At 39.0% G+C, this 22,411-nt stretch overlaps 1 long non-coding RNA gene across 5 annotated transcripts; it reads left to right on the forward strand.

Annotated features, from left to right (window-relative positions):
* The first annotated feature begins 12,039 nt into the window (after positions 1-12,039).
* On the forward strand, positions 12,040-21,707 carry LOC102075876 (uncharacterized). Of its 5 annotated transcripts, XR_003214387.1 has the most exons (7): positions 17,723-18,075; positions 19,512-19,595; positions 19,684-19,731; positions 19,816-19,976; positions 20,143-20,287; positions 20,368-21,061; positions 21,383-21,707. It is a non-coding gene; the product is annotated as an uncharacterized LOC102075876 (long non-coding RNA). The 5 variants fall into 5 exon arrangements; XR_003214385.1 differs by lacking the exon at positions 17,723-18,075 and adding an exon at positions 12,040-12,167 and having other exon boundaries at positions 20,368-21,707; XR_003214384.1 differs by having other exon boundaries at positions 19,512-19,606; positions 20,368-21,707.
* The last annotated feature ends 704 nt before the right edge of the window (positions 21,708-22,411 follow it).

Consider the following 22,411-nt stretch of genomic DNA (forward strand, 5'->3'; position numbering starts at 1 on the left):
TCACACCACATGTGGCCAATAAGGGTTTTGCTTAAATGTCTGGCAAAACTCTGCTGATGTGGCTTTAAAGTCTTCCTCCTAAGAGAATTGGATGCAACAGAATATATTTCAATCCATTTAACAGACCTATTGAAATCTTTAATATTATGTATTGAAGCCCTTTTCCTTTTATTGAATAACATTAAGAATTTTAAGTTATTAATAATATGTCGTGTTTTTGTATTAAGAAGCAATTATTTCTTCCCTTACAATGGCTAAGAAGGAACACTAAACCTATAAGCATATTTGGTTTCAGCATCTGTCTGTGAAAGAATCCCACTCACAAGTTCTACTGCACTGTGGGCGACACAATGATGGTCTGCACAGCTTAAGTACTTGTTTTGATAAGCAAGATAAGAAGCCAGTTTTAGAAATCATTTCAAAAATCTATTTTGTATCTCTCTGTAACTTTTTTTAGCAACTGAAAGTTATTATGCTCTTAGTGTAATCAAGAAATCAAAATGTGAAATAGACAAATTACACTTACAGATGTGCAAGCTTTCAGCTTACCAAAGAAAGAAATGATTTCATTTCTCTTTTGGGTGTTAGAAAGCCCATGGACCCCAGACTCAGATTTTGAAAGCCATCGATTAACAGCCTGTTAATGTAAGAGAAAAAAAGTTAATCTGGAGAGAGAGACAGAGGAACAGCTGTACAAAAAGCATAAAAGAAAGCTGACGTACAAAAATAACTGTCACTCACTGGACAAGAGGACCTGTGCATTACAGAAATCTACCAGGCAAACATATTTTTAAATGTCAAAAAGAGCTTTGGGAAGCAGCCACCAGAAGATGAGTGCACTGTGGTCTTAAATGGATGGACATAGTCACTCAACATTTTATCCCTTTATATTCATTAACCTGAGTAGGTGAATATCACAATGAGGCAAATCATAACAACAGTGACCCAGTTGTAAAAATGTGTTTCAGGTGCATCTTAGACAACGTGAAAAGAAAACAATGTGGTTTACCTGCAAGACATGGTACCAGCATAGAAGGATAGCTGACTCTGGAAAAACCTTCTGCAAAGCATTTATTTCCGCAAAGTCTTTGTCAACCATAAATGCTCTACAGAAAACAAGAAAACACTAAATGAGATTAAACAGTATGAAAATGTTTTTGCTATCTCAAAGCACCACTTCAATGCCAAATTAAACATTTCAACTTTAACAACTGGAAAGGAAAGTTTTTTTGCAGCCCATGCTGCAGCTATAGCATTAGATTCTGGCATGTTATAACTTTTTTGAAAAGGAATTATTTCAAAATTAATAGCTGTCAATGTATTATTTACCTCGGGGAAGTTGGGAAATGCTCACAAACTATTCCAAGAACAGTTTCCAGGGTTTTCTGACTTTCGTTGCTGACAATAGCATAGGCCACAGGGACTCCACGCCCATGATCATCTCTTACAACAAGTGTGAATAAGGGAAATGAATACTGGTTAACACAGTGGGTGGTGTCAACAAATACTAACTGTTTTGCATAGTTCTCCATGTTTGATTTCATTACAGGTGTCTGCAAAACAATCATTAGTTCTTGGTCAGATGTGTATGGTTGATAGAAGAGAACATGTTCTTGATGTTTTCCATTAAGTAAGGTATGTACACTTTGACTGTCTCTACAGTTAAAGTGCTTCTTCCTCATCATGCAGGTTCTAACACTGTCAGTGTCACGTGGTGTGACAAAATGCTCTCTGTTGTGAAGATCTCTGTGTCCATGTTCTTTGGCCCATTTATGACATTCGGTTAGTATGATGGCTGGCTTAGTTCCAAGGGAAAGCAGTTCCTCAATCTTCCTCCACAAACCACTGGAAATATTGTTGAAATGTGCGTCTTTTGGGTCCGAAGGATCATGCCCATCATGCTTATCATATGTACGCTGCACGATGACTGTGTGGTCTTTCCAACATTTGAGTACTTTAAATGAAACATAGGCCTCACAGCCCACTGCTCTGTAGCTGTTTTGACTTTTTTTTCCAGCTCTGATGCAGTTGAATTTGTAATAGTCTCTTTTCTTGTCTTTACCTGAGGCCACATTGAAACATTTAACATGATGGCCCAGGGACAATATTAACACAATGGCCCAGGGACAACTTTAACATGATGGCCCAGGACAAATTTGTGAATTTCTGGATTACTGTTAATCTCCACAGAATCAAGAACTCATGTCCAGTTTCACGGCTATGGACCAGTTAATTATGTTTCCAGGTGATATTTTGATTCATAGATTCAGCACACAACCATTAGTCTAGGCCTTTTAGTTCAAATTCTCTTCACTTATGTTTGTAAAATGATCAGGGAAGCTACTGCAATTTTGCCTGACATTGTTATGAAAGCTATATTCACCTGTACTTTCATAATAAATCATAATACATTGACACGCAATTCTCTGTCTGGAGAACACTGGTTCGCAAGTAGCCTATCACTAGCAAACAAACAGCTATCCATTTCAGCCATTTCAAGGAAAACATATGTATTATGCTTACCGTTTATTAAAGAAAAGTATCTTGAGAGGAATTGAAATTGCTGGATCGGCGGACAAAAGGCGGTTTCTCGAAGAACATTTGTTTTTTTAAGGCGGGTATTTTTCGAAGTCGCAAAAGTATGACGTCACAAGAAGGTGATTGGTTACTTGTAATGTGGACCCTGGAACAACATTAATTATGATGATGTGGAAACAACGCCAAAACGAGGATATCAGATCGTCCATACATTTTAGTGTGTTTATTACAAACACACACACTACAGTACTTGGCATAGATCATACCAACATTTGCAGTAACCCACAGCACTACTCTTATCCTTCTTTGTGTGTGTTTGTAAGTATTACCAGTACCAATACCAATACTGATACTTATAACCATTATAGGCAGCTTATGTTGGGGAGTGTGATGACTTATTAGATGAGATATCATCAATTTGAAAATCCAGAACACATTTTAATGACCATTAAATCCACAATAGACAACAAAACAAAACATTCCTTCCAGCTATTCATGTATTTTGAAACAGGGTTTTTGTTTCTTTTTGAAGCTCTGGGATGTAAATGTACATGTCTCTAAAACACTTTGGGTGAACCTCTGTTGTTTAAACTGCTACAGGCTATAAATAAAATAGACATGACATCACAAAAAGATTCAGACATTTTTCAGAATGAATGCGTGAGGTGTATTTTTTCATTCCCCCAAAAATAATTATTTATAATTATTTAACACAATTCAGTCCCATATGGAAAAGAAATAGTAAAAACTTATAAAAGGCTTATATGATTTACTCATGAAAGTGGCCACTTTCTCATTGCTTTCATATATTGCTTTAGTAAGTATCCAAAACATACAAGTTTCATTTATATAATTTTTCAAGGGATCTTATATCTGTTTTCACTCTTGTATGCTTTTCATACAAGTTTCACACAAGACAGAACTTTATAAGATTTATATATATCTTTTCCATATGGGGTGGAACAGAAACAAAGTATTGATCCTATCATGCTTGGATCAATCCAACACCATCGGTATTGCTACTGTCGATATTTGGATTGTTCTACCACCTGTAACAGAAATGTTAAATCGTTTTATATAATTATTACAACTTATACATTTAGCTACATGTCACACCTCTTTTATAACTGGTAGTGCTGAAAAGAGGTTGGCTAAGGATAAATGCGTCTTTCCTTCAGACGCATTTTAGGAATTGGGACTTTGACTTCTTAAGACTTACAGATGGTGTCAGTCTAAAGGTCACTTTGATGTAGGAGACATGGAATGAGGAAGAGAAGAGCTCCATATCCTAAAAATAAAAATTTAAAAAAGAAAGCTCATGCATGTCCATTTGAATGAAGGTGCAAATGAAAGTGACGACAGGTGCACTGGACAGCCAATAACAGAAGTTACAGCATACAGTGGGGTTTTTTTTGGTTGGTTGGTTTTTTTTAAATTGCAATGATGAAAGGGACCTGACAGAAAGTTTGGGAACAGATCATTTAAAAAAGACACAAATGAGCACAATTCATTATCTTACCATTTACCACTGTATGGTTTAAAACGTAAAACTACCTGATATTACCTGATACAACTTAAGCTGACTGTAAGCAAGCATTTGAAAATGATGATATAGCATGGTAAGTACTAACCTATAATACACTTACTGTCATTCAAAAATAGTGATAGATTGAAAAGTTAATTTGTTCGATTTGTATAGTTTTACTAACATCTAGAGTAAATAGATTCCAATTGACTCTATGGCTGATTTTCTTTGGGAACTGTCAACTGACTAAGTTTCTGGCCCTTTGAAGGCTAACACTCAAATGCTGATTATAAAGAAAAGCAGTCTGTGGTGGCCGTGATAAGGGAGGTTGCTTCACAGCAGTCATGTGCCCAACAGTTTTGCAGGCACTGCCAAGTCCTCACCCTCTGCTCAGTGCAGTGCACACACAGATAACTAAGTTGTGCTCAATAATTACATTTTTTAGAAACACATGCCTGTTGCAGCTTTTGGTCTTTCAAAAATTAAACATATGTACAAACCTTTGGATTTCAAATTAGCAGACAAATAAAATACATCACAGTCCTACTGTCACCACCAGCAGGATACCCAGTCCACCTCAACTGGCTCCTTTCAATGTGGACCAATAACGGCTCTACTCTAACACCCTCCCAAATGACTGAACTCTTCACTCTATCTCTAAGGGAAAGGCATCAGTGTATCAACCCTGCCAAATATTCTGGGAGATTCCCCAGGACACCGTCCACTGTCTCATCAGAAACATGCTCAGGGGCTGTCAGGCATATATGGACACAACCGAACAGGCTCGGTCTGTTATTTCAGATTTGAACTTTTGTCAGTAAAGATTTTCAACTTTAACATTGCTTTCACCAGGCTCTGAGATGCTGTTTTAGTGTTCCCTTCACTATCCTGTGCAGCATGTAAGAGAGACAATCTTACAAAATCCAGACAGAAGCTAAAATTGCAACAAAATCCCAAAACGATTACAAAAGTATGCTCACTGCAGAAAATGTGCATGCAAAGGTCTTGAAATCAGCAACACTAGTGGATCAAATTGAAGAGACAATCGAGATACTGTTTCTGAGACAATGGGCATTAAAAATGGGAGTGTCTGAAGGAACTGATATCTGTCGCTACTGAGGGGAGTGGAACTGTTGGTACTGAGGAAAAGCCTTAAAAATATAGTCAAAATCTGAGGAAGGAAGCCAAAAATGTCAGTTTATGAATAATCTGTAAAAGCAGCTGAAGTATTAAATAACATATACTTTTTAGTCACACATGTTGGGAAATTCCTTTATTCTAAAAAGAAGAATGCAAATTAGTGGAGGGTTGATTTTCTGCATACAGGGACATTTGTTTTTTCTGTGTTGTGAGGGTTTTAGTCTTTCTCCAAAATGTTCTTGTGTGTACAAAACGGCCGACATCAAACACACCCAATCTGGGTCATTTGACCTCAATCCACGGGATTAATGTGAAAGGAACACAGTGAAGCTTCTACATATGGTGATGCTGACTTGGCACATGTAAAGATGAAATTTAACAGCAAAGGCTCAATGAAACTGAATGAAAATGAAATGAAAAACATTCCTTTTCCAATTTTTGCAGGTTTTGCATGTTCGTCTTTTAAACCTTTTAGAGAGATTATCTCAAGTGATTTCATCAGTCCTCTCTTCAAGCTGCAATGAGACATTTTCAATTTCATGCCTTCGTCTATAATCAAATGATCAAAAACCAAACCTGACAAACAGCAACAAGCTACCTTTACGCAACCAGTCACATCCTAATTAGCTTATTTTCCTAAGTTTTGCTCAAAGTACAGATATGGCTCTATTCTGTCAACAACTTAACACAATTTTTCTGTTCTGCTTTTCTTTGGGCTTTTTCTCTTTGCATTTATTACTTTCAATTTTGGGGTCATTTTAATTCATCTATGTGCATTATTTTCACAATGTGTCATTTTCACTTGGCAAATGAAATGAATCTAAAGTGCAGCTCAGGTGATGCTGGCATTTAGTTTGCTCTAGAGGGTGCTCATTATATTTTCAAAGTCCATAAGCGGCCAGAGGTCATTGGATGGGGCACTGAGAGAGAATACCTAAAAATGAGCAAAGTGCATCATTCAGTGCATTTGGTCAAATGGTGGGTTATCCATTCCAGAAAATATATCAAGATCCCCGTTATCTCTAACACTAAATCCACCCATCCATCTGTCTGTTTATCCATCCATTCATCTACTTCTTCTCAGGTCATTTAAATGCAAGAGGATATAAAACACATGAAACACAAACCTCTGTTGTTCCTTTTCCACATGGGATTTTACATAGGATGAACACATTTAAATACGTGATAAGTTAATTGTTGGATGAATATGTTATTTTTTTCTGTGAATGAAATTAAAATTACTAATAAGTGTGTAAAAACACATGAAAACAAACTGTATAACTTCAGTTTATGACATTAATTTATCTAGCTTTTCACATTCTCTGTAGTTTCAAACCACAGACTGTATCTAAAAGATGGACATGCCTGCTGGATGAGCTAATAACATTACAGATAATGGTAAAAAAAAAACAATGTAACTGTCAAAATGTCAGCCACACCAGTGCCTTGCCCATTTCTGTCAGTGGTATGAGTCTTAAAGTCTGAGGTGTGCAAGGTGAACAGGAATGGAGACACCACAGTTCCCCGTGTAGCTCCTGAAGTGCACATCACCAAACCAAACAGCCCAATCTCACACAGTGCAGCCTGTCTGTCTGGTAGTCAGTGATCCATGAGATGGTCAACATGTTTCCTGACGTTTCCTGCTGCTTCTGTCTCTCTTGTGTTAATTGGAGATAGTTTAGCCGGGAGCCATCACCATTCCCCTCTGAGGCCTTCCTCAAACCGCAACTGCAATTCATACTCAAGCCATCTGCCATTAGCTACTACAAATACTGAAAATGAGGATGTGGTCCCACCTAGTAAAATACACTTAAGAAGGTGATCTGTACCGTGCAGCTGTTACTACCTAAAATAAGTAAGCACGAGCTCTCTGCAGGATGTGGATGGCTGCTTCATTCATTCGCCGATTTGCTCTGTATAAAAAACACAAAAAGGGTTCAGATGTTGTTTTCACCTGGAGTCTCTCCAGCACTTTGATCACATACAATGTGAGAGTAACTGATTGATAGTTTCTTAAACTCAGATGGTGTCAGCTTGTTTGGTATAGGAACTAGACAGCGTGTTTTCTATAATACCAGCATCTTATCCTATTTCAGACTGTGGTAACCAGCCATCTGTGACTGGGGATTAGAGAGACCAGCGAGGATAGTGTAGGGTGTGTGGTGGTGGAGGAGGCAGCAGAAGGCTAAACCTGTTAAAGAAATTCAATTTGTGATATAGCAATGGTAAGTATAGCAATGAAATATTTTAAACTTTTAAACTACACAACTTCACTGAAGTTAACATCTAAAACGTGCATCCATTTGTGATAAACAGGCTTTTGTTGCAGTCAGTCTTTCAGGAGCAGCAGAACTAAAGGCTGACTCATTACTCAGCTCTCCAGGGATTACACAACAACATTAGCTCTGCCCTGCAGTTTGTTTTCTTACCAGTGATCACCAGATGATATGAAAACACTAATCATGGACCTTTATTTAAAGTAACATAAACATAAGCATAAACTTCAATTATGGTGGTTTCAAATACAACGTTGAACCAGTGGAGACTTTAGATTTGATTCTGACTTTATGAAAAGTAAATAAACTGTCCCCAGTGCTGCACCATTCTGGCCTTATCCAAATCTTCACAAAACACTTTGTGTGTCCATTTTGATCTAAATATTTCAGAGGCTTCAGAAGAAAAAAAAAAAAAGACTTGAATGATCTAACAGAGCTTTTTACCGGTGTCTCTGTGATTTGGCGACTGAGGAGTTTTGCCTCTTGAGCGCTTTGAAAACTATCAAAATGCTTATTTTCAAAAGTCTTTCATGTTTGGCAAAAGCTGCGAGGTATATCAATATCATTATTTTCTCTGTCATGTGTAGATGCCTCAATGTGTGACTGTGGATTTTGCAGAAGATTACATGCAGTTTTTTAAACAACTACAGTCGTCCCTTGCTATAACGTGGTTCACCCTTTGCGGCCTCGCTATTTCATGGATTTTTTTTGTGCAATTTTGCATGTTTTTTTTTTAACAGCGCATTGTTTTCTGCGTCCTGATTGGCTGTAGACCACTGTCAATCAATCTCGTGCCGTTGGACTTCTGGACATGCTAAAGGAAGGTAGAAGTTATTGTATTTTTCAGATTATAAGGCGTATTAAGCGAAACAAAACAGATGAGTCAAACTTTACTCAACTCATTCTTCTTGCTTCCTCTACTGTCGTATCATTGATTAACTAATTTTGAATTCTCTGGCAGCTGCTCTATTCCATGTTCTGGACCTGAAAACAGGGTTTGATCTTTGGTTTCTTTCTATAATACTGGACTTATTTTTCTATGAGGGTTCGAACTTTGAGAGTTTAAACAAGAGAGAAAAGTGTGAAAATGTTCATGCCTGTCTGAGAAAAGTGTATAAAGTATGTAGTGAGAGGGTTTTACAGCCTTCATCTAGTAACATCTATAGAGATTGATTGTTTTGCCACGAGTACCCGGCGTGCAATGCGCGAAAGTCACGTGGTCTGTCAAAGCAATGCATCAAACGCAAGCATTTGCAGCACTGCAAAATGTTCATTCTCCGGTTCCAATACCTTCTTGCTTTTTCTTTGCCCCCCAAAAAAGTTATGTACAAAACGAAGGAGAACAATGCCGGTCCGTACAAAGACAGACTTGATGAAAAGTCAAAGAAAAGATACGAGGAAAAAATCAAAGGAGTGAAAGGGTCAGACCCTTACGAGCACACAGAGTGGACAAAAGACGTTAGCGTGCTGCCCAACTTTCACCACGCTCATATTTATAATTATACGGTTCTTGGAGTGAGTTCATACACTCATGAAGTTTTTAGTAACTTCAGGTCACTGCAGCAAGCCCAGGTACAGTTTACCGACGGATGGGTACAGGACCTTGAAATGCACCGTGTAGAACGAAAGACCATCGTACGTATCGTAAGTTTACCAGTCTCACAAATCGTCTTCATAAATACACATTCGTTAACAGTTTATTAATAGGACCTTTGAGCTCAACGGTAATTAATTAGTAGTGGAAATAATTTCTGGTACGCATTACAGAAATGTAGCAGTGACAATAATATTGTATGCTGTAATCGTACTGGGCAATTAGTGATACAAAAAACCTGTTTTATCCTGTGAATAAAAGTATATGTTTTTGTCAATGTACCGTGGTAATAACAGAAGCAAAACGCAATATTGTGTCAGGACAATTCACTATTTATGCACAATAAACAAAGGAGCATAGCGCGACAATTTCTGTTCAGTGCCAGACTTGCTTGTAACCTATATCACCAATTATGTTATGAAAAATGACGTATTAACTACTACAAAACACTTACCTTTGTGGAAATGCTTGGAGCAGACTAACATGTGAGCTGGAGTGTTCTGGGACGTTATATTTGGTCTTCGAATGGCTGCAATCCAGGCCATCCTTCGGCTCTTTGTTACTTCGGAAATATGGCTTGAACAATTTTCTCTTCAACGACGTAATCCGATAACAACCGATCTCTTTACCCGTCGGCTTCCCGTGGCTGTCATGCGACCGGCTATTGCAGTTAATAATACAACAGCTTCTTGCCATTTTTTGTGTTTCTTTTTATCACTGTGTGACTGATTTCAATTGAAAGCCTGGGTGCGCTAGTACCTCTTGCCACGAGTTCCCAGAATCCTTTGCGGTTTTACCCCTGAATGACGTCACATTTTCAATCTCTATAGTAATTGTAAAAACTAAAGCTGGCTACTTCGCGGATTTCACCTATCGTGGGTTATTTTTAGAACGTAACTCCCGCGATATACGAGGGACCACTGTACCGGTTTAAATTTACACACAGTAAATTTAAACTGGTTTAATGGCTAGTATAGACAGACTTTTGCCATTTTTTAAGTTAACTAAGGAACACACAAATGGTTTGAGAGTATTTTTAATTCATTAATGCTTCTCTTGCACATTTTACAAGCTCCTCCCATATTTTCTGTCTCACACCCTGTAAAGTCAGGTAATGTATACATCAGACAGCCACCCCACAGACTTTCATGTAGTGTAAGTTTGAAAAAGTAGGTTTCTGTCAGTGCTCACACAGCAAAACCAATATCATAACTAAACCTCAGAAATCTCAGCCAAAGGAAGAATAATCAAGGCCAAGCAAGTATGAGATTCTTGACTGACTCCACTGAAAAATCTTACAATTGTTTGTGTTATGCCCCCTCTAGAGGTGACCAAGAAACATCATTAAAGGCATCCATCGGCCACAAGTCCCAAGCAAACAGAAGAACAACCTGAGATAAAATTAATTTGTTTTTAACAACATTTTTACAAATAGAGGAGCATAAATTGATGTCAAAGTGAGACAAGGCCAACGTGACAAACAAACAGATGTGTCCAAAGAAGCACTACCAAAGATAATCTTACCAAGAGAACTGACATAAATACACTTATTCACTCCTTTAAATGTAAACACAAAGCACAACTGCAGGTGTTGCTGGTTGGAACAACATTATTGAAGCAGTGTGGACAGAAAATAGAACAACAGGCAGCCATCTTTCAAAGATGACCTTTTTCAAGACGTCTGGAAAACGACTCCTGAAGACTACTTTAGTACTTAGTACTGTATATAAATTCTTTTTTGCTGTGCAAAACACTCATGCATGCAAAGTTACAGCCCAAATCAGAGCTCACACATTTTTTTTAACCTGCATGAGCATTGAAAGTCTCCCTGTAACAGCTGGGTGCTGCCGTTTTTAAGAACACTGAAAACAAAAGGACATTTGAAGGACTATTTTTGGTCGGGGATCAACACATATTTGATATTCTGGTTATTTATTTTTTTCTGGGTGCATGATGGTGAATGTGTCATGTTCATTATAAGGAAGGAGAATGTCAGCTAGTCCATTTTGGCATGCCCTTAATTATGCATGGATACCAGAGGAGCTCTGTGGCAAAAGTTGGTTTGGGGATTTTAGTGGGGTTTGGTTTATGCTGTGATCAGTGGGGAATTATTGTTTATCCCCTGCTGAATTTATTTATGAATTTATAAGCTTGCTCACCTCCAAACTCTAATTTTTATTAATTTTTAATTATAATGGAGAGACAGAATGGCAACCAAAAATCCAGAACAAAAAAAACACATTACAGGAAAGGTATAAACTCACCTGCATGTCACTGAGTGAAATCAGTAGTTGATCCCCTCCAACCCAGCCAGAATTCTCAGTTCCACGATTGGCTGTATGCCCATGTGGCACACAGACTGCAATCAATAAATTAATGAATTACAGACACTCCTGATCTCCATTCATTATGTGTATAAAGTGCACCTGTCAATATGATTTATTCAATTTCAACCCTTTCCACCACCATGGGCAAGACGTCAGGGACATTGGGGACTTTAGACTTGGCTGAAATGGGCTACAATGCCATCATTAAGAAGCTTGGTGAGAAGCTGAGAGCTTGCTAATGATCTGAAAGTAGTAGGGACCGCAGTCACCAAGAAAACTACTGGTAAGACACTATCCTTTAAAGGCACTGCAAGATTATATTCCAGTTAGGGCTGCCACAAAGAATTATTTTGATAGTCGATTAGTCATCGACTATTTGTGTGATTAGTCCGAAAACATCGGAGCAAATATGAAATATGTGATGTCTTGATAAATCGAGCAGATCATTGAAGTTGACACAGCTCCATTCTCGTCTGAAAATATCTTAAAAGTTTATTTTGTGACCCAGAAAGAGTAATATTAAAACTAAGTAGCTGCCGCCATTGTTGGAAACTGGAATTGGCTGGGCCGCGCTATGAATTCTGGGATAGGTTGGGCCATGAAGGATACACCCGATCCATCCTTCAAATCCGGGGAAAAGGAGGACGCATTTGTTGGCCGCATTTGGAGGAGTCTTCAAATTTGGACAGCCTTCATCGTGTCGCTGTGACGTGATCGACCTATAAATGCGGTCTCTGAAGGATGTGGCCCCTGAAATGTAGACACAGGTACGATATTCCATACTGCTTCTTCTTCTTCTTCTTTGGCGTTTAACGGCAGCTGGCATCCTTGTAGATGCATTGCTGCCATCTTCTGTTTCAGTCCGTTATTACACTCTTAAATCCTACTACTTACTCCTGCGTCTTTCAGCTTCAAACGACGCATCGACCACTAGATTAGTCTTCAACGATTTTGATAGTCGACATAATCGTCAGAGGTGGGACCAAGTCATTGTTTTGCAAGTCTCAAGTAAGTCCCAAGTCTTTATCCTCAAGTCACAAGTCAAGTCTCAAGTAAAGTCAAGCAAGTCAGAGTCAAGTCGCAAGTCAAGACAGACAACTTTCAAGTCAAGTCCCAAGTCCGAAACTTTGAATTTCAAGTCCTTTCAAGTCTTTTTTTTAACCCTCTGGGGTCCAGGGTATAATTGGCCGTTCTTGACTACTTTTGATTTTACTTCTATATTTCACTTTTAAAATATGTTTTTCTTGCCTTGTTTGGTATCATTATTTACAGCACAACCTCAAATATCTGAAATTTGAGTTATTTTTTTCATTTTGGTATACTATATTAGCACAGTTGATCTAAATTCAGACAAAAAATTCAGAATCCGAGTAGAAAAAAGTTATATTTTTTTACATGTTTAACGAATCATTTTCATAACTTGAAATGCAAATAGAAATTGTACATTTCTAAAAATTATGCACAAGTTTTGCAAACAACAAAGTTATATGGTACTATTTACCTAAAAATGCAGCCAAGGCCTCAGGCGTTTTTTATATAACCATTTAAATCTATTTACAGAACAATCAGGTGTGCTGCATCAAATAAGAAGGCACACAAATTATTTGTGCCAGTCCAAAAAATGTAGTTTGTGTTCAGTATAAGACAGAGGAGAACAGCACAGGCCTAAACCCTGCAGGTCTGACAACTGGAGGTGCATCAGTCCAGTTTTCTATGTGGAGACAGCGTTTACACTGGAATCTGCCTTTGACAGCTTTTTTAGATCAAATATGAAATTCAGCAGTCAACACCAATAGGGAAGGGGTGTTTTTCTTTTTTGACTCGCAAGTGGAGAGCGTATGCTAGGCTGTCTGTAGAAAACGCCGTTTTTGTCTAGCATCCCTGTTGAGAATAACCTTTGCAAATAAACAACAGCTAATAATATAAGATCAAAGTATTTTATTTGATGTATTGACATAAATGACAGAAGAAAAAGGCCATGTATAGCAGGACTACTCAATTACACACTAAGGTGGGCCAGATTTTCTAACCAAAAAAATTTTTCCCTGGCTCAGACATGCAAAAGTTAAACACGACCATACACTAATTGCAAATTAAACACAGTGATTTTGAATTGTGATGTGATGGTAAAATAAATATTTGTCAGTATAAACTGGGTTAAATCTACGGGGTTAATGATGGGGAGGAGACGGAGAGAGACTGAGTACAGCTACAGAACCCACTTTCTGAAACGGACCCTGCTCACCATTCACCGACAATTCTGAGCTAACAAGTTGCATGTTATTTTTGGATGCGCTTGCAGGACCGGATTTAAAATAGCATGACAAACATATCATACCTGTTAAAGCCAAACAGTATCATCTACGTAGCCCGAAGAACATTTGCTAATAAGATGAAGTTAGCTAAGTCAGCTGTCTCATCGTAGCAAAAAAAGAAAAGAAAAAAAAAAAGCACCACCTACCGTTCTTTATGCAACTTCAAATATCGGACAAAGTTGGAAGTTGTTCCATCTCCGTCTGTGATTCTCTTCTTGCATGTTTTGCATATTGCATTTCGTTTTTTGTTGACTACTTCGTAGTTTATGTACCCGAAGGGAATTACTCTTGGAAGCATTTTTGGCTCGAGCGTTTTTGTTCTTGTTTTTTTCAAATCTGGTTAATTTGATTGGCTGTGCTACAGCCCACGCTCACATACATACGGAGTGTGGTAAGAATGAATGAATGAATAAAGTGAATTAATGGTCCGCACTTTTTATATAATATGTATGTTAAATTTTAGATTTGGGTAAAATATCAAGTCTTTTCAAGTAAACAGGTTCAAGTCCAATTCAAGTCCCAAGTCACTGGTGTAAAAGTCTAAGTCAAGTCACAAGTCTTACAACCTTTTTTCAAGTCAAGTCTAAAGTCATAAAATTAATGACTCGAGTCTGACTCGAGTCCAAGTCATGTGACTCGAGTCCACACCTCTGGTAATCGTGACTAGTCAATTAATCATGGCAGCCCTAATTCCATTGACTGTAATCTGTGATCCATCCTGTAAGCACGGAGGTGGCAACATGATGCTTTGGGCTATTTTTCTGCTAAGAGTACAGGACAACTTTGCCGCATTGAGAGGCCAATGGATGGGCACAGGTGCTATAAGGGTTTGGCCAAAAAACTGAGCTTGAACACGGGTGGTGGGTGGATCTTCCAGCATAACAGTGGGCCAGTGGCCAAGGCAACAAAGGAGTGTCTAAAGAAGCATATTACGGTCACAGAGTGGCCTAGATAGTCTGTAGACCTCAGTCCTATAGAAAATCTGTGAAAGGAGCTGAAGCGGCGAGTTGCCAAGCGGTATCCAAGAAATCTAAAGGATTTAAGAGAGTTTGGGTTCAGTGAAAGGGCCAAAATCCCTCCTGAGCTGTGTGACCAACTAAAAAAACATCTCACCACTCTGCTTGCCAACAAGGGTCTCTCCACTAAGTACTAAGACATGTTATTCTTGGAAACACTTGTTCATTCAGTGAAATGCAGATCAATTTATAACTTTTAAAATGTGTTTTTTTCCAGATTGTTGGTTGATATTCTGTCTTTTTCTCCATTAAAATGAAATTATTATAAAAATTTATTTGTACATCAGCAAACTTATAAATTCAGCATGGGATAAAATAATCATTTCCTCCATGGTATGCATTTATATAAGAATTGCTCTCTCAGTTTGACATCACATCCCTTTGTACCTTCCACTGAGGATACAAAAACAACTTCCTTAAGTTTCTTCTCATCAAAACAAAGTCTGTGGAAACTTCCATATTTACAGGTTCATACGTAAAAAACAAAAAAGAAAGAAAAAAAAGAAAATGAAAACATGGAAGCTCCGGTTACCAGAGATACAGCACTCCCAAAAGCAAAACAGAAACTTCAGACAGGTATGGTGTGAACGGAGGCCAAAGGGGAACAACAGAGGATCCTTGAGATTGATGGGACAAAACTTTTAGGCCGAGTATTGTTTTCTAAATCTGAAAGCAATTTGAAACAAGCTTGAAACTAACTGGTCGGCTTTTAGAAAGAAATATGTGAAGCAGAAAAGAAAATGCTGCAGTTATGCTATTTAAGCTCTGAGCATGAACATTAATAGTGGAATACATCATAATACACTGAACTGATTCTTTTCACAACTTTTTAGAAAGTAAAAATAAAATCGCCAGATTTACTGCAGCTTCAGCTGTGGTGTTGAGTAACATGTGAGTGACAAAGTTTGGTTGATGGTAATGAAAATTAAACCAACAAAATACTGTGTACATTAAGTAAGAGACCGCTGTGGTTATTTCATTAGTGTCTTTTCGCCCCATTCATTTGCAAACTGGTAAAATATTTTGTTAATATTTGTGTCCTGCATGTGCTTTCATAGAAATCATGGCAAGTTGTTGGTGCCCTTTTACATTTTACTTTTTAGGTGACCTTTAGCAATATTGACTCCAGAAAGGTGCCAACAAATGGTTAATGAAAGCCCAGGAATGGGTGTAATAAATCCAGCCAGCAGAGGGCGGTGTGGTGACTTCATCCACAAGGTCATACTGCATGGACAAATGATTTTAGTGTCCTTGGAGGACAGGGAATTTATTCAAGTCCATTTCTTGTTCTTGGTGAAGAAGTGAATTAAATAAATGTTTCCTAAAACATCACATCAAGTGTCTTAGCTTCAAAAGGAGAATCATTCAGTTTATGAAAGTGTGGTAAAGGTGTAGAAGTGTGTATCATGTGTACATTGCAGTAACAAATATCAGTGTTGGTTTGAAGTAACTAAGTCACATGAGAAATACGCTACTGATACCAAAGGACAAATAAGGATAAAAAACTGCCACAATAAACAGTAAAGCATAATAAAACTAGTACTTCTTTATTTTTAAACTCTAACTGTAATAACTGGCATGGATCTGGAGTGATATTAAATAGAAAGGTGGAGGGGTATATAGGTTGACGTCTATAGATTTTAAATATGTAAAATGTTTAATGCAATTACCCATTAGCAGTCAAATCAGTTGCATGCATGGTGGGCCACGAAGGACACACCCAACCCATCCTTCAAATTCGGGGAAATGAAGGACGCATTTGTCGGCTGCATTTGAAGAGCTGTGTCCCAAAACGTCGGCTGCATCCTCCGGAGGCCGCATTTGAAGGCCGATTACGTCACAGCCCGGCGACGAAGGCTGTCCCAATTCGTCGACTCCTTCAAATGCAGCCGACAAATGCGTCCTTCGTTTCCCCGAATTTGAAGGATGGGTTGGGTGTGTCCTTCGTGGCCCACCATATCCCAGAATTCATAGCGCGGTCCAGCCAAATTTCAGCTGCCAACAATGGCGGCCGCTACTAAGTTTTAAAATTCGTCTTATTAATCTTTCTGGGTCACAAAATAAACTTTTAACATATTTTCAGGCGAGAAAGTGGCGGTGTAAATTTCAAATATCTGCTTGGTTTATCAAGACATCGCATATTTGCAAAAGTGCGCCGACGTTTTCGGAGACGTCTGTTACCCACCCGCTCGATAGCAAACCGGGGGGTTCAATGGTTGCTCGAGCCGGCGAGAGCAGCGGACTCCCGGCTTCATCGTTTTCAGACCCCCGCTCTTTCACTACTCAGGTTAAACATGATATATAAGTCACTCGGATAACTTAAAAATGTAATTGTTTGCCTTATTTCGGTGTTTTATTTGTTCGTGAGTAAATCGGGTTGGCTGAGATCAAAGTTATTAGATTATTAGATTATTAATCCATCGGGTGGGTTCCTCCGGGATTTTCACACAGCTGACTAAACGTCAAACAGAAAACTGATTAAACAGAAGTGTGAGAAGGTCGAGAATTTACGCCAGTGTCCTGTTTATATTTTAGATAGCAAGGAGCAGACGGCTGAGTTTATTAAACTCCACCGACACAGCGGTGACGCAAATCTGAAGGCTAGACCGTCCCATTTCACAGCCTCGCACTTCCGGCCTTCTCGGTCTTCGCAGGACCCGGCCCACGTAGACCGCGAAGGCCGGGTCCTCCGAAGGATGCAGTCGACGTTTTGGGACACAGCTAAGGAGTCGACGAATTGGGACAGCCTTCGTCGCCGGGCTGTGACGTAATCGGCCTTCAAATGCGGCCTCCGGAGGATGCAGCCGACGTTTTGGGACACAGCTTGAGTACGCGGCCCTTGAGGACCGCTGAGGCTGCGTACTTTAAGGCTGCAGACCCTGAATTGGGATACAGCCTTTGTCTCTTCCACGATGTTATTTGTCTCTCCAACAACTTAGGTTACAATTACATTAGCATGACCAATTATGCAAATTAGACGATGACGTCATTTAGCGACTTTTAGGACAGCGAATAGCGATTTTCCTTACTGAGGAGTTGACAATACTGCTTGAAGTTCTCCAGAGGCCAGTAGCACGTGTCATCCGTTAGCACAGAACCGCTTAGCATCATCAAGTAAGGTCACTAGTGACCCCACAGTATAGCTAAAGCCATTAGTGGTGCCACAAACATGCCCACGTTTACTATGTATGAGCAGTGAACCGTGGTTCGACGGCGCAGAGACCGGAGAGGAGATTGTGGCTGAACGGCCAGGACGAGCGGACGCAGATCGCCCCGACGCATCAGCTTTCCATCCCAGGACAGACTGAGAACCTACGCGTCGGTCGTCAGAGGAGGACAAAACGGTGAGGGAGAGTTCTTCCAAGCATGGCAGCGGAGCCGGAGGAGAGAGCAGCCGGCTGCAGACCGCTATGCTGCCCGACAGGGAAGTCGGACCGGACGGGACCGACAGACATTTACATGTGGACAGGATTTTTTTTTTTTTTTAAACGAAAATCTCAGTGTTCAAAAACTGTGGACGTACCGCAGTTGAGACCAACACAGATGTAATAAAAGAGCTAACTTATGTTACACTTATTAAATGGGCAGAAACAAAACACCAAATGAAAGCTAACATTCCTGGATGTGTATATGTGCACCTGTTGCTAAATGGAAATATGGAAATATCTGCCATGTAAAATGCTGATGCTTTGGTTCTGCTGCTCCCCATCACCCCCCCAAAAAAGAAAAAAAAAAATGTAGACTTGTTTTTAATGTGTGAAAGAAGAATAGACAATAGAAGGTTAATGTGATAACAAGTTAGGAAACTATTCCTACTGGTACTCTGTATGTACAGTACTTCTGTTTGTGATCAGTTCTTATAGTTTCTGTGTCCTAGGGTTACATTTGGAAAGAAACGCAACACAGTTTGATCATCATTCATTTTCAAACTGCCTAATGCCATACAATACATTTCTTTTAGTAAGTCTTTGTTTTCTTCATTTGGGTAGTTCAGTCTTGTATATTTGTGATATCACAGAAAGGAACCTGGTTCATCAGAATTAAAACACAGCACCTCAGAACACACAGGTCACTCACTAACGATTTTTATTCAAGTTAAAGGATAAAAACACGTCTGTGTACCTTTTAAAATGTTGTTATATTGCAAATATAATTTTATTATTATATAAAAACAAATTTTATATAATTAGTTTAATATCTTCTTTGATTAAGGTTGTTTTCAGTTAAATAACTACTACTTAACCAAACTGTCGCTGTGTTGAATAATTAATTAAATTTAAGTACTTATTTCATTTGTAAAATGGTGAACAATAAGAGTCAGTGACACTGAACATCACCCAGACTGTTCGTATCAATCAACATGATCGGATGCCCTAAAATGCAGACTCAGACACAAAAGTGTAAAAATATCTTGAAATATTCTGGACAGATTTGGGATGTTCTCGTTTGCTTAAGACATGTTATGTTAACAAGTTTGTTTTTTTAAGTAAATGAGAACTGATCACTTAAGTTCCAAAAGTAACGTTTCATATTACTTCCTATAACAAAAAGTAATGTAAGTACTCTGAAATGATATTTGTAATATTTTACACCAACACTTGGCCTGTTGAGCTTCCATCTACAGAATCTTTCTCCTTTAAACAAACCAAATGGAGTATTTCTAGTAGTGAAAATTTGACCATTTCCTGCTTTGTGATACAGTTGACAAGGAGAAACCTTTTATCTGGACATTATCCCAAGTTCATGTGTGTAAAACATGTATCTGTCTTTGCATGTGTAGCCAGCTTTGAGGCCTAATATACAAAGCTTGAAATGGTCGGAGGCGGCGGCTTTGGATCGGTTTTTGCTGGGAGAAGAAAAAGAGGTAATTCGCCAGTGAGTATAACATACATATTCTTATCTCTCTTATAGCGTTCCCTGCAGTAACCAAAGTACTCCTGACTGGCCTGTAGGTGGTGATCAAACACATCCACAAAGATGATGTACAATGTGAACTAGTGGTGAGTGATTAGAACTTTTTAATAAAGATGTTTCACTTTCTTGTCTGAAAAACTCATGTACTCATTCACTTTTCTTCTTTTTAGCATTTCTGTGGGAAAACCTGCAAAGTTCCACTGAAGTTCTACCCATGACCGGGAAGTGGACCACCTCTGTAGGGAAATCTGCCACAGTCTCCATACTGGACTGGCATGAGCTTGAGAAAAAGGTTCTTCTCATCATGACAGTCCCCTGTGTAAAGGAGGAGGTACTGAAGCTGAGTGAAGGAAGTTTTTTTTTTTTTTTATTAAAGTTTTATACAGATTTGTGTTGTAGACTTTCCCAGAGAAGCTCCACAGAGCTTGTTTGTTTGATAGCTGCCACACTGACAGGAACCAGTTTGTTCTTCAGCTCTGCAACTGTTTGTGTTTCAGACCATCATGAAGCAGACGGTGTTTTCCATCGAGACATAAGGACAGAAAATGTACTTGTTGAAACTGGCCCCCATGACTATCAAGTCAGAGTCATCGACTTTGGATGTGGCTGCTTGGCTCAAGAAGAACCATACTCCATTCTCTGGTATGACATGTGACAATGAAGAGCTCAGTTACTTGGTTTCAGTCCAAGCCTGCTCCTCACACTTTGTCTTTTCATTGCAGAAGCCAAAGCCCCCCCCCCCAAGAGTTTAACCCATGGGAGATACGAGGCCCCACCACAGTCTGGCAGTTGGGCATGTTGCTATATGACATGCTGGATGGAAAGCAACAATTTACCACATCTAAGTATCTCTGCACGACGACCGCTTTTAATATTGAGATGTCCCAAGGTGAGAAAATGTCACAAAAAGAGGCCAGTAACTGGAACTGAACCCAAGCACAGTACCCAGAGCAGAGGCAGAGAACAGGTTTTAACGGAGTTTTATTGATCAACACAAGAATAATATTTGGTAGTGACAAAACTATACAGGATTTGGGTGGCATGGCAACATGGCTGGGGCAAAACTGAGAAGGTAACTGGAGCGGGAATAGTCACACTGGGAATCGAGGAAAACCAAATTAACGCTTAGCCAGAGGGGAGTTCCGGAGGAAGTATGTGTAATTATTCTTTCAGCTTAATTTGCAGGTGAGAGATGGATGCGTTGAAGGAGAGGCGGCGTAGATCCGGGTGAGTTTGATGATGTGAATATGGCTGACTGGAGTTCCTTGTGGGTCCAAGACCGAGGGACAGCAGGAGGGCGGGCAGGTGAGGCAAGGAGTGAATCCCAGGAAATAGAGGGGAAAATCTAAAGACCAAAAGGATGTGTGGTTTAAAGCTGTGGAGCATCTGGGAGTACTGACACACAAAAACAACAAGGTAAGTAAAGCACCTACAGTCACAAGCATGAAACAAGGTCTGGTTACCGACATAGAGTAGTCAACAAACTGGCGGAGAAGAGACGTCAGCGCAGATCTTAAATCTGCCAGCCTAATTAGCTCAATCAGCTACAGGTGGTAGAGGGTGTGGTGGCCATGCCCATGGGCGGAGACCAGGGAAGTTCAGGAAACTAGTGGAAGTTTCCAGCCACCCAGACCATGACAGAAAAAGGAAAATGGTGCTAACACTGTGCAGTACTTTTTACTTACAAGTTCCAAACTATCACTGAAGTTTCTATCCCGATCGTTGTTTTTTTTGCAGATGTGTTTGACTCAAAGTCCAAAAAAGTGAGCAACACTGGAACAAAGTCAACAGCACCCCTGGCTGCAAAATCGAAACATAAGGATTTAAAATCAGCTGATTGTTTGCACCTGTGTCCCGCTCGTCAATCCTCCCGCAGCCACTCTTCCGCTTCATCTTCTGTTATTTCCCTTTTATGTATTTTTCTTTCTTTCCTTCTGTTGCTTTACTCTCTGTAAATGTATTAAATATTTAATGCATATATTGCAGGTCTCTGGTTAGAGATACTGCAATTACTCAACAATTGTACATTAGAACGTGTCAAAATAAAAATATTTTTACTTTACATCTTTTTTTCTTAAAGTTTATTTTTAAACTCTAGTTCTTTCTTTTCAAAAAGGAAAAAAATAGCTTTTTGTAAGATGTAACCCTAGTTTAACCCATATTTTTAACACCTGTGTGCTGAAACAAATTCAACAAGTTGTTGTTTTTTGTGGGGTTCATGATTTTGCAGCTGCCAACAATGTTCATGTACAATAAGGGTAATTATCACATAATTCATAAATATGTTACAGTAATTAATAGCTAAACTTCATTTCTTTTATTTTATGCATACAGTTTATTTTATGACGTAAACCAACAAGTGCTCCAATGCAGTGCTCCTGCTCTTTAAATATGACCCACACGGGTTTTTCCAGTCCACCATGCTGGATTTACAACCACATACCACAGAGAGCCAAGTCTCCTTCAAAGCTTTATTTAGCACTTGATTGATGAGGAACGAGGAAATCAACACAGAAATCCCTCATTCCTCATTAGGGGCACAACAAAAACCAGAGTGAATGACCATTTTAGCTAATAGTAACGGTGCTTGCTAACTAGCTATCCAGCATAAATACACTCATCAGCTATAACAGAGTTCACAAATAAACAAGCACAAGTTTTATTATTTCCTTTCTTGGTCTTTTTACATCCTGTCACAGGAAGTTAAACATTATTCACCATTACTGGACCTGCTGAACTTAAAAAATTATTAATTTACAGATTTAG

Source organism: Oreochromis niloticus, linkage group LG17, assembly GCF_001858045.2.
Source record: "Oreochromis niloticus isolate F11D_XX linkage group LG17, O_niloticus_UMD_NMBU, whole genome shotgun sequence".
Classification (NCBI taxonomy): Eukaryota; Metazoa; Chordata; class Actinopteri; order Cichliformes; family Cichlidae; genus Oreochromis; species Oreochromis niloticus.